The sequence below is a fragment of the Alligator sinensis genome, unplaced genomic scaffold (assembly GCF_000455745.1).
Source record: "Alligator sinensis unplaced genomic scaffold, ASM45574v1 scaffold307_1, whole genome shotgun sequence".
Lineage (NCBI taxonomy): Eukaryota > Metazoa > Chordata > Crocodylia > Alligatoridae > Alligator > Alligator sinensis.
This window is the reverse complement of record NW_005842115.1, coordinates 456845-469283: the sequence shown is the minus strand read 5'-3', so window position 1 is coordinate 469283 and position 12439 is coordinate 456845. Positions and strand designations below refer to the sequence as shown.

The 12439-nt window shown below is 41.6% G+C and overlaps 1 protein-coding gene across 2 annotated transcripts in view; it reads right to left on the bottom strand.

Annotated features, from left to right (window-relative positions):
- The window catches only part of ASAP1 (ArfGAP with SH3 domain, ankyrin repeat and PH domain 1), a 286988-nt gene that overhangs the window by 241367 nt on the left and 33182 nt on the right, over positions 1-12439 (bottom strand). The gene's annotated exons all lie outside the window — the stretch shown is intronic.

The following is a 12439-nucleotide window of genomic DNA, read 5'->3' as shown; positions in this document are numbered from 1 at the left end:
GGTTGAAGGCCACGCGCGCCCGGGGCAGCCCCGCCCCCTTCCCCCCGCGCGGGGCGCCGGGGCTGGCGATGCTGGGGTGAGGTTCAGCTCAGGAAACCTTGTGCTAGATCCACCCATCGATCCATCTGTCTATCAGTCAATCTTATCCATCGATCTATTTATCCATCCATCAATTAATCGATCTGTCTGTCCATCCATCTATCGAGTGATCTATCAATCGATCTATCCGTCTATCGATTAATCTATCCATCTATCATCCATCAATTGATTTATCCATCTATCCATCCATCCATTCATTGATCAATCGATCTATCCATCTATCAATCGATCTATCCATCCATCCATTGATCAGTTGATCTATCCATCCATCAATCAGTCTATCTATCATCCATCTATCCATCAGTCGATCTATCTATCTATCTATCTATCGATCAGTCGATCTATCCCTCCATCCATCCACCAGTCCATTCATCTATCCATCCATCCGTCTATCTATCTATCTATCTATCTATCCATCTGTCGATCAATCTATCCATGCATCTATCCATCCATCCATCTATCCATCCATCCATCTATCTATCCAGCTGTCTTTCTATCCATCCATCCATCTATACCTCACAAATCTTCTTCCTTTCAAGGTTTGCTTTAGTTGAGGGTCACAAAGGGCCATACCAGGTGAGTATGGAGGCTGCAGCATTTGTGGGATATGGTGCAATTTTTTTCTCTTCCCTCAACTAAAGAAAACCTGGAAAGGAGGAAGATTTTGTGATGTGGAAACCGTAACACGAAATGCGACTGAGCAGCTGTTAGCGAATCCACCAACTGCTCATCGGAGGTGCTTCCAACAACGGCAGAAGCGTTGGGAGCAGTGTGCGGCTGCAGACAGAGTGTACTTCGATGGAGATTAAGCCGAAACCCCTGTAAATAAAATATTTTTTTTTCCTACAGCATCGGTCTTGATACTTTTTGAACAGCCCTCGTATATCATCTCCTGAGTGCACGCTCAGTCCTTGCTTGGCCTGTAAACCTGCCCTTCCTTCTCTTTTTATGACCAGGCTGGAGTATGTTAGGCTGTGAGGAGAAAACAGTAAGCTTGCCCGGGCTATTTCACAAATCCTAGAGAAGTGGAAGGCACCTCCGGAGGTCATGCGCTCAACCCCGGCGGGGCCTGCGGCAGGATCGTCCTTATCCAAACCATCCGACAGAATCCGTATTTCAGGAGGAACGGACTTGGTTCAGGGGCTGGGGAACAGACGGCTGAGGGAACTGGGCTTATTTAGTCTGGAGGGGTTTAATAACAGCCTTCGACTCTCTGAAGCGGGTTTGAAAGAGGGTGGAGCTGGACTGTTCTCAGTGGGGGCAGATGACAGAGCAAGGAGCAACAGTCTCAAGTTGCAGCAAGGGAAGTTTAAGTTGGATATTAGGAAAACCTCTCTCATGAGGACAGTGAGCTTGGACTGGAACAGGTCAATTAGAGAGGTGGTGGAGTCTCCACTCTCGGAGGTTTTTAACGCCTGGATAGATAAAAACCCTGGCTGGGATGATATAATTGGGGATGGTCCTACTTTGAGCAGGGGGCTGGACTAGATGACCTCCTGAGGTCCTTGCCAACCCTAATGATTTTCCATGATTCTTCCTGAAATAGGAAATGGCTTCATCCTCCATAACTGGGCGGGGGTTGGGAGGTGCAGACAACCAGTTTGATTGTGATTTGAGCATCTTATCTCACAGCAAACCCCCAACCTGACAGACAAGTGCACTGTCCCATGTGAAATGTCTGGGAAGTATCCGAAGGAACACATTGCTGCCGAACAATCTGAACAATCTCAGCTAATCTGTATTAATTGCCGTTGAAGGCCTGTGTGGAAATGACCGCCCTGTGCCTTTTCTGATGCAATTGCAGCCTCCAATTAAACTGGTCATCGGGTTTTAGCCTCAGTGATGCTGCTGTACAGTCTGGTCCCTTGTTATGACTTAACCCACCGGGGTGGGAGAATCCCAGAGGAGCGTCACATCACTTGAATGTGCACCGAATGTGAGAACAAGCGGTAAATTCCAGCAGCGTTTCAGCATCAGGGAATTTGGTCCTCGCCCACCAAGGCACAAATCAGTAACTTGCAAGCCTAGTGCCTGGATGAATCCCAGTCCATCTAATCAGATGAAGATTACTCTCAAGGGCAAAACTGTAGATTTTTTCCCCCTTTAAAGCCCATCATAGCCATCCAGTTAACCCCCCTTTGCTGTTTTTGGCGCTCGCAAATCCTCGTGCTGCAAGCATTTTATGGTATGGGGGATGGAAATATTTCATATCTTAGACTATGTTCCCGCTGAAATAGTCCAGGCAAGCTAATTATTTTCTCCTCGCAGCTTCCAGTTTTCACTGGTACCAAGAAATAGAGCATAGCTGATTGCATGATAAAATATAAACAACACATTTCCAACAAATCTGTTACATACACGAATCATTGAAAATTATGCTATCCTTGCCAGGAGCCTTGAAACCTATACTATAAATTGCCAACATAATTTCCAAACCTTTATGGAGTGCAACGTGTATTTTTAATACTGAAATGACTGTATGTATATCTCACCACCATTTCCTCCTAGATACATTCAAACAACAGAAATAGTAGCCTGACATTTTCTAAAACAGAAACAAAGGACATCGGGAACACACAAGTATTAACTTTCCATCCTGTTTCTGAGTGGGGTAACATTCATATTTCTTGCTTTGTAACGCTACGATTTAACAGCAATAATAAAAATTGGTTCCTTTTACTATTTCGCTTCAAGTTTTATACCCAGCTGTTGTTTGTTTTTGTTTTCTTTTGAAACAAGCTTAGGTCTTGAGAGGCCCAAATAATTGCCAACCTCATCTGTCCTTCAGGCTGATTTGAACATTACATTGTATGGTTCCCCCTCCTCCTTCACTTGAGGTTCTCATAGTACCTGCTGGACTCCAAGAGCCCTCTCTGTGTGCATATTCCTAAAAACTAACCAAGAAAGAACATTTCTTGGGTGCATGTATCCACTTCAAGGATTTTAACCATGATACTTGTATAAGCGCTACACTGCTGCAGATTTTTTTTTGTGCACAGCAGCACACATACAGACGCTGACCCAGCCGGGGCACAAGGGTATTTCAGTGCAAGTACTGCCTACCGACTGGACAGCCCCACATTTTAGCAACTTCGTGCCCCAGCCAGCCCCTCCGCAGCACACTGAACCCAGGTCAGAGGATCCCTGGGCTGGCAGGCTGACCCCCCCGGGGCCCTGCCAGCTGGGGCTGCTGTGACCCAGCTCAATGTGCTGTGGTCCAGGAACAGGCATTAACAGCGCGCCCAGGAGCTTCCCAGGAGCAATAAACTGTGGAGCAATAAGCTCTGCAGTTTATTGCTGTGCACTAATGACATGTGTAGATATGCCCTGCATGTAAGGAACCACATTGTACTATAATCCTAAAAATCTTAAAATAAAACTAAATAAAAATAATCCCGCACTGCTTATGTAAGTATATAAAACACAAGCATGAACTTTGTGCATACCCATAAATGAATGTCCTCAGCAGAGCTTGCATGTTTTCTTTGCCAGAGAACTCTGAAATGGCTTTTCCTGAACACATTACTTGGCCTTCATATGGTCATGTGGCTTCTGCTTATTCATATGGTTTGGCTTTCCTGTACCACGATGTAGGGCTCAGTTTTACCATCCGTACGGCTTACAGTTCAAGTCATGAGATGATGAAGAGAGAGGGTGGGGAGGAAATTTAGAAAAAGGAAGCCAGGAGCAGAATTCTGTGGGTTCCACCCTAAAAATAGGAATGGGGAAGGAATGAAATACTGGACTAGAAATGAAAGAGGTAGAAGGGAAATCAGGACAGAATGGTATCATAAAAGAAGGGCCAGGAACAGTAAGACCACAAACAAGGGTAACAATATTGAAGGCAGCCAGCAGGGCAAAGAGGGTGAGGAGGGAGTCTTTGACCAGAAAGAGACACGGTAAATGGCACTTTCAGTCAAAGGAGGAGGGTCAGGTACGTTGGAGAGTAAGTAGAATCAAGCATCAGGTGTTTTTAAGATGGAAGGGATAGATTGGCTTCATCGTGTTACATCATCAGACACATCAGCAAAAAATTAGAAATCACTGAAAATCTTATATCAAGTTTTCTTTACGTTTTTAAGTAGAAAAAATACTGGAGAAAGAAATCTATTTCCATAAGGACAGAAAGGGAAGATTCTCATCACAACTGTTCCTTACTTCTTAAAAGTATTTAGAGTTTCTGAAAATATTAAATGTACTGAAGACCCTGCAGAGGTCATTTAGGGTTTTTTGAAACACTCCTTTACCTTGTAAGTTGTGGATCAAAAAATAACCATATTGGCAGATAGCAAACTGGTTAATTCACCTAGCGGAACATTTCCTACTATGGCTTAATTTGCCGTTGTCTTAATTTCCTGGCAGTCTCTTTTCCTGCCCCCCCTCCTCCCCCCCAATTATCAACTGCTGATAACTATCAAATAATTCTCCATTATTTGCATTCCCCTTGAAGTGGTTAATTAACCAGCATTTATTGTAAGTATTTTAGGGTCTTTTCTAACTCTATCTGGAGTTCAGTAGAAACAAGGCCCAAGCCTTAGTACTAATTCTAATATAAATTGAATGTCACTCTTTTGAATATAAAATGCCACTCCTTTATTTAAATTAATACAAATGTTTAACTATCTCAGATGATTCTAAGTATATTTCAGTTTTATTCCCATTTATCTTTCCTATTGTGAACAGTACAGTAACCTAACAAAGAGGAAGGGTATCTATGCATGCAGTCTGTCCCACCTGGTGAGGAGGGAACTAGAGCAATGTTATCTGCATAAAGGCCAAGGAAAAGGAGGTAATCTAGGGAGTTTTAACAATATTGTAAGAGGGAAATTAGCAGGTCAATCAACTAGTCACGTAAGTAGTTCACGTACTAATGCAAGAAGTATGGGGAATAAACAGGAAACACTGGAAATCCTACTACATACATAGAAGTATGATATAATTGGAATACCTGAGACTTGGTGGAATAGTTTGCATGACTGGAATGAGTTTCACTTGTTTAGGAGTGACAGAGGGAAAAGGAGGTAGTACTACCTTATATATTAAACCAAACCAGGAGAAAGAGGGGGCTGAAACTTTTTTTTAAATAGCTACTGGAAATATCCAGATTAGAGAACCTAGTGCTAATAGGGTACTTTATTGATCATGATATCTGCTAGGAAGGTGATACAGTAAGGGAGAGCAAAAGAAACCATAAATATGGCACAACAGTATGCTATCCCAAAGCAAAGGAAAGAGAAAACACAGCAAGGAAACAGCTTCTCTAAATGGTGAAGTCTGCACCTAGAAATAAGCAATTGCACCAATGCAAAGCAGGGAATGTCTGGCTAGACTTTCATACTACGCAAAAGGACCCAAGGGTCATCATGGACTGCCAGCTGAATGTGAGTCAATGGTGTAATATTGTTACAAGAAATGCTTGTAACATACTGGGATGGATTAATAAATCATAGGAAATGACTCTTACACTCTATTCAGCATTTGTGAGGCTCTAGCTAGAAAGAGTATTGTGTTCCGGTTTGTGTGCCATGCTTCAAGAAAGATGGGGACAAACTAGGAAAAGTCCAATGGACAGTAACAAAAATTATTAGAAGTCTAGAAAAAATGACGTATAAGAAAAGGTTGGAAGGACTAGGATTATTTCGTCTGGAAAAGAAAAGACGGTGGCTGATACGGTAAAAATAGTCTTAAATACAAAAAGGGCTGTTATAAGGAGGGTGGTGACAGACTGTGTCTTCAGTAGGTAATGTCCTAAATTGCAACAAGGGAGATGTAGGTTGGATATTAGAAAGAATTTTCCAATTATGGGAGTGGTTAAGCACTGAAAGAGGTTACCTAGACAGGTTGTGAAATCTCTATAGCTAGAAGCTTTTAAGTACAGGTTAGGCACACAGCTGAGAGGATTTAGACAGGGATATTCCTGTTTTGAGCAGCGGGTAGGACTAAATGACCTCTTGAGGTCCCTTCCAGCTCTATTTTTCTATGATTTTTTTAATCTGGGTTTCATTTCTAATCTTTCATGATCCCTCTTTATACAGATTTTCAGGCCGCAAAAATCCTGCCTCAGAGGATAATCTAGATAGTTGCACATTTGGGGGCACATGCTGTATGCACTTTCTTGTATAGAGTATTCGGTAGAAATCTGGCGTGCCCATCATTTGTAAAAGTTCTGATAAAAAACTTGTCTCCTGTCCCTGCTATCCTATACTGGGAATAGCTTTCTGTTTTCTTTTACATAGAGCTGATACTGGTGAAAAGAGTGCAAACTGTGATAAATAGCCCTACAATCTGTTCTTCATCTTCAGGGTAGGTTTGGTCCAGGAAATGGCCTTCCTACTAACCCAGGCCTCTGGGAGGGTTATAGTAGTTCTTTCTTAAAACCTGTTCAGTCCTTGGCCTTTATACAAAGCAATTTTTGTGATATTCTTCATGTTTAGGGATAGGTTCGGGAATATAGCCATAAATGTAATTACTAACAAAGGCACTTGCAATTATTTTTATGGCAATTACTTTTTTATGACACTCTAGAACACTTGGAACTGGACTGAGATCATCTGTGCATCTCCCAAAGGTCAAACAATAGCAATCAGGCAGCTACAACTTTCAGCCATTACCAACATGTCCCATATTTGAATAATTATTCTGCACTTACATTGGTCTTTATGTCTTTACTGTGCTTACCTAACTAAACCTCATACCTGTGAAAGAGATATAGAGAATGGTTACTCTCGTGTTATAGAGCAGGAAAACAGTCCAAACGAGCAAAATTTGGAGGGCCTTAATTTCTGAATGTCTAAATTAAGTCACACAAAGTCCATGAAGAAACAGGTGTGCAGCGTCACAGAAAATCAAGCACCAAGGGGTGAAATTTTGACTCAACTGAAATCAGTGACAAAATTTCCAGCGGCTTAAGCTGGGTCAGGATTTCATGCTTGTAGATATTCGAAATTGCTCTTTGAGATGACAGGTAAAATGACAGCACTGGCCCACTGTAGTTACAACATTTCTTAGTGGCCTCTTTTCTTTACAGTGATGGTGCCCTACTGGGAGAACTAGTGTAGTGTTTAATACTGTAAGCACTGTGTCATGCAACTCTGCTTGGCAACAATAAAATCAAAGACAGTAGCAATGGTGGGAAATTAGCAGGTAAAAAACTTAAGTAGACAAATTACATGGTAAGATTGCTCTGGTGCCCAGTTTTCTAGTTCACATAATTGTATTCTGCCATTTTCACTGGATAGTATTGTTGGCCAATATTATTGTTTGCTTTTTTGATCTGAACCTGTTGTGCAGTGTTGCCATGTTTAATCTTAGAAGTGGTTCTACTTTTAATGTTTTCAAATTCCTCAAGGAGAAAAACTTTGTGCCTGTGTAAAGTTTTGTATGTACTGATAATTTATTCCCTGAACAAGCTGCCAAAGACTCTCTTTAGCTTTAATGGGAAATGCATTAAATGAATACAGGCGTGGACATAGGCATTAGACTCTGTTTACTTATCTAAATTTGTTACTGGTACAATTTCAGTTGATTGTTGAGCCTGCCAATTATAAAAATGGCCCAAATCAACAGCTATAAAAAGAATTCATTTGGCTTATTATTTCCATTTATGAGTATCTGCTGTGCCAAGCTTCCTTAACAAGCTCTTGTAAATATGTCCGCTAGCTTCATTTTTGATGTATTGTTTACATAAGGCCATGCAACATTATTCATTTTGTGTTTCATCTTGAAACGTTTTTAGTCAGGAGCAATTTCACTAGCAGTTTCCTAACACTAGCACATCCAATCAGCTAACTGAACCTTGTGTGAAATATAACAAACATCTATTTTAAATACAGCATGTTTACAAGTCTAAGCTCACACAAAGTGCACCACGTGCTCACAGTGAAAGTCTGAATTTATTTTAAATGTTGACATCAGTACTGTTTTGCTGTTCAGAAGCCCAGATTACAAACTACAAAATACCTTCACTAAAACATTTCAGGGTTTTAATGTTTGCAAGCGTCTTCAAAATTATTGTTATTATTGGGACACAACAGTCAGGTGCCCGTATAACCAGAAGAAGGCAGGGATCTCACTACCTCGTATGAACCCCTTGTTTGTCACATTGGTATCAGACATATATTCTGATTGACAGTCTGTATTTTTAAACTACAGTACAGCCTGTAGAATATATAAGCTGCATCAACAATTTTTTTGTTGCTGCCGTATGCCTGTTTTAGATACTGGCGTCAGCTGATTTCAATTTTAAAACTGGCAACTTCAAGTATTTTCTTCACTTGGTATTTAAAATTAGCTAAGAAAACAGGCGACTGTCTTGGAAAGTACAGGATCAGTTTAAGAGCAGTTTAGTAACAACAACATCAACAAAAGGTTCGTTTTACATGCTTTCAATGTTAATGTGATAGCAAAAAAGAATCCATTGTTTTCCTATTATACATGACATTTTGGTAATATTAGGATCTGACATTTTTAACACTAGATGTGCCAAATTAAATCTGACTTGTCAGAAATGATAGAACTGATTATATATGTTATCTGCTGTCCACATTTTTGTCTTTACTGTCCTGTGACAGAGGCTTATGATAATGCGAGATATACTCCAATAGCTGTCTCAAAAGACAGCTGAAAAGAAAAATCCTGAAAATGAAGTAGAGCATTAGGTTCCCTGAGATTAGGCTGACTAATATGCTGATTCAGTTTTGCCCTTGTTTTTCTGTTTTGTCACGCAAGATCAAGAGTCGTGCAGACAAACACATAATGGCATTTCAGACTCAGTAACAACAAGCAATGGTCTATTCTTTGGAACCGCTGTATTCTGCAAAACCAGAAACAGTAGACAAAAACTAACACACACTGGTACCAGCATGATGCCATGAAATATGTTCTCTTGTTATTTCTGCAGGTGTGTTGCCTTTTGTATTCTGTATAGGGCCTGTAGATGCACACTTTGAGAGACCCTCTCTCAGTCATATGGAAGGCAGGATGGCACGGTAGAGATTTCAGAGGGGCAAAAGCTTTCATAGGCAACACCTACCCAGATGGATGAATGGATTTGCAGAAAGCAGGGGCACTAAATAGAAAAGCATAAAGCAATTTAAATATTGTCTACCAAAGCTTATGCCACTGAACAAATTAGTCTCTAAGGTATCACCCTCCCCTGCCTTCTGCCTGACTAAAATGGCTTACTACCTCTCTTTCTAATTCATCGGAAACACAATATGTGGCCTAAGACAGAGCTCATATTCATATAGGACTAATTCTTAAAAGATATCAGACACAGGTGACTGGAAGGGGAGAACACGGTGGTGGGGCACATGCCCCTCCCACTGAGATTGGCCCCCGACTTGGCACTGCTCAGGACGCAATGGGCCGCACGGGCTGGTGGCATGTTGGGGTGGGGTGGGGGGGCACTATGCCATGGCACAGAAGTATAGGATTGGATATGGGGCTTTTGGCCCACCCCCAGGCCTGCCCACAAATTGTGCCCCCCCCCCCCCCCCCCGTCAGGAGGCACCAGTCACGCCTAATATCAGAGATAAAACCCTGTGTGTTTGACTTGTTATGAAGACAAAACTCTTGCAGGTGTTGATTACTGGAAAAAAAATCATCAATTGAGTTGGCATATTTGGGTATCTGGTGAGCTTGGCCACATGGATGGGACAGGCTACTTAAGCAGTGACCAGTTCGGTGCAGGGCAATAATGATAGGATAGTTAGCACTGTTTGGACCATCATGCCAGCAATCCCCCTGCCCATTAACACTGCCTTGATGAAGAGTAGCACAGTGGAAAACTGCACAATAGTTATCACTGCTTGAAGCAAGTCGGATATAAGCCGCACTGTTTGGACTGTCATGTCAGTAACTTGCTGTAAGCCAAGTCGTTGCCGGTAGACTTGTTTTTTTCTTCTTTGTGGAGTTGCAAGGTGTTACAGAGGGAAAGGGGAGATAGCATTTGCTGACTGGGCTGTGAGTAGACCAGGCCAAACTGGCTTGTTTCTTCTTCGCAATCAGAGAGAGACAGCAACTAGCTTTTGTTAAAAAAAAAAAAAAAAAAAAAGGAAGGAAAAATCACTAGTATCTAAGCTGATTTTATAGGAGAAAGTGTGCTGACTAAAAAGTGGGAATGATACTGCAAAAATAAACAGGCTGCAGGGCAGCTGGTGCAGCAGGCTTTGCCAGAATAAAAGACTGAAATAATTCATCAACCCATTGCAAACATTTCAATATTTTCTGTTTCACATTGGAAGTGATGTACCCAAATCCCTTCCTGAGCAACTCTCCAGCCCTATTCAGGCAGTAAACTCCCACTAACGGCATCATGAGTTTTGCCTACACAGTGAGTGAGTCTACACATGCATTATGTGCTTTAGTGAATGAGCACTAGCCTATTTTAATGCACATTAACTAAATAGCACTGTTTTTTTCAGTGACTCTTTAATGAGCATTAAAATAGGCTAATGCACAATAAAGCACATGTGTAGATGCACCCAGTGACTGCAGATTCAGGCCCACATGTAGAAGCAGGGTTGGGTGTCAGAGTAGGAGTTAGGAGACCTGGGCTCAGTTCCTCAATATACTACTGCACTGCGGTTTCCCTTTGGTCAACACATACCACCATTTTACACCTCATATTCCCCACCTGTGGAATAGGGATAATGAAATAGTGGCAACCACTTTCTTGAATTTAAAGCACTACGTGCTCAATAAGTGAAAAGTACAATATGTACAATATTTGCATTCATTTTATTATACAGGCTTTTAGAGAAACGTGGATACTCATTCCCACAAAAATGAAAAGCCCTTAGACCAAAAACATTTAAAAGCACCAATTTTTCTGGATACAGAAAAATGACTCGCTGGAAAATAAAAGGGACATGTTCAAGATGATGTTTGTGATATTCAAATCAGAGATAAATTTCTAGTCAGTTGTAAACAATTATAATTTATCAGTATGTATTTATAGTCAAGCATATTTAAGCAGTATCTTGTGGCTTAATTAGGACTGAGGTTTCATTGCAGTAGGCAGGGTACACACACACAAAGCTGTAATCTTAGGAAAGCTTATGCTCTAAGGCCCCAACTCGGCAAACATGCCCATGCCCCTCTGAACATGAGCAGATGAAACCCTCCGAGAGGATTATAGTGTTGACTGCACACACTTTTCTCTTCACTATTTAATCCTAGTTGTTGTATCATTATAGTGATAAAACGAAAATGCTGATACAAATGAGTCTACAAATGAAGGATACTGTAAGAAAGGTCCCTACAACCACTAAACTTAATGGCACATCTGCATTTCCTTTACAAATCCCTGAAAACAAAGGGTTTTATAATCCAGCCAAAAATAGTCACTCCAGACTTGAACTTGGCATACAAAGTTTTAGCTAGGGAGCAATTTCTTGCTCTAGTTATACATTTTCAAGAAAAAACTGTTTGCCTGCTTATGTGCAAAATATGAGATATTTAAAGCATACCAGCGTTAGAATTCAAGGTTTTACCATAACTCAACAAGCTTTGATTTTACAGTGAAGTCACGGATGTTTTTAGCCCCCGATAGAAATAAAGCCTGGCTTCTCATTTGAAGCTACAGCAGGGATGCTGGGTAATTTAAAAGGCTGGCAATGAGGTAGAACGTCTACTTCAAAGTCACTGGTTAAAATACCGTCTGAGACAACACTGACCCAAGCATGCTACTGTTAGATGAGTATCTGATGGCCTTTGAGAAATGAGCTCACTGGTCTCAGTCTAGTTTCTAATGGATCAGGCTCTACATGATGCTAAATTAAATTTACTTGTAGGGAATTTCAGCAGAAAGGCCAACCATAATGGGCCATCTGCCTGTGTATTTAGTAACACTTAATCATGATCATAACCATTGCAGACTGCTGAAAGTAAATACTCGTTTCCCTGTAAAAGTGCTGTCTCCAGTCGGGTTGGTGCACACGTCAGGTGGATGGGGGGAGGGAAGCTTCCACACCCCACACTCTATCTGTTTTATAAGTAAATGGAGGACTTTACCTCCCTGGCTGTCAGCCTAGTACACTTCACCAAGCTTGACACATTAAGGATATGTCTAGACCATTTCCATGCACTCCCAGGAGCTCCACTGAGAAGCACAGCCTGCCTATCCACTCCTGCTCTGCATTCTTCAAACCCAGAAGTGGAGAGTCAATGAAGGCACCCGCCACAAGCCCCTATCATGGCTGTCTTGAGAATGCTGTCTCTAGCATGCTACAGGGTGGTGGGAATGAGGGGCACCCACAGGGTATCTTCACTGCCTCGTTTCTAGGTTTGGCACATCTGGAGTAGGAGGAGGAGAGGGAGCATGCTTCTCAGCGGTGCT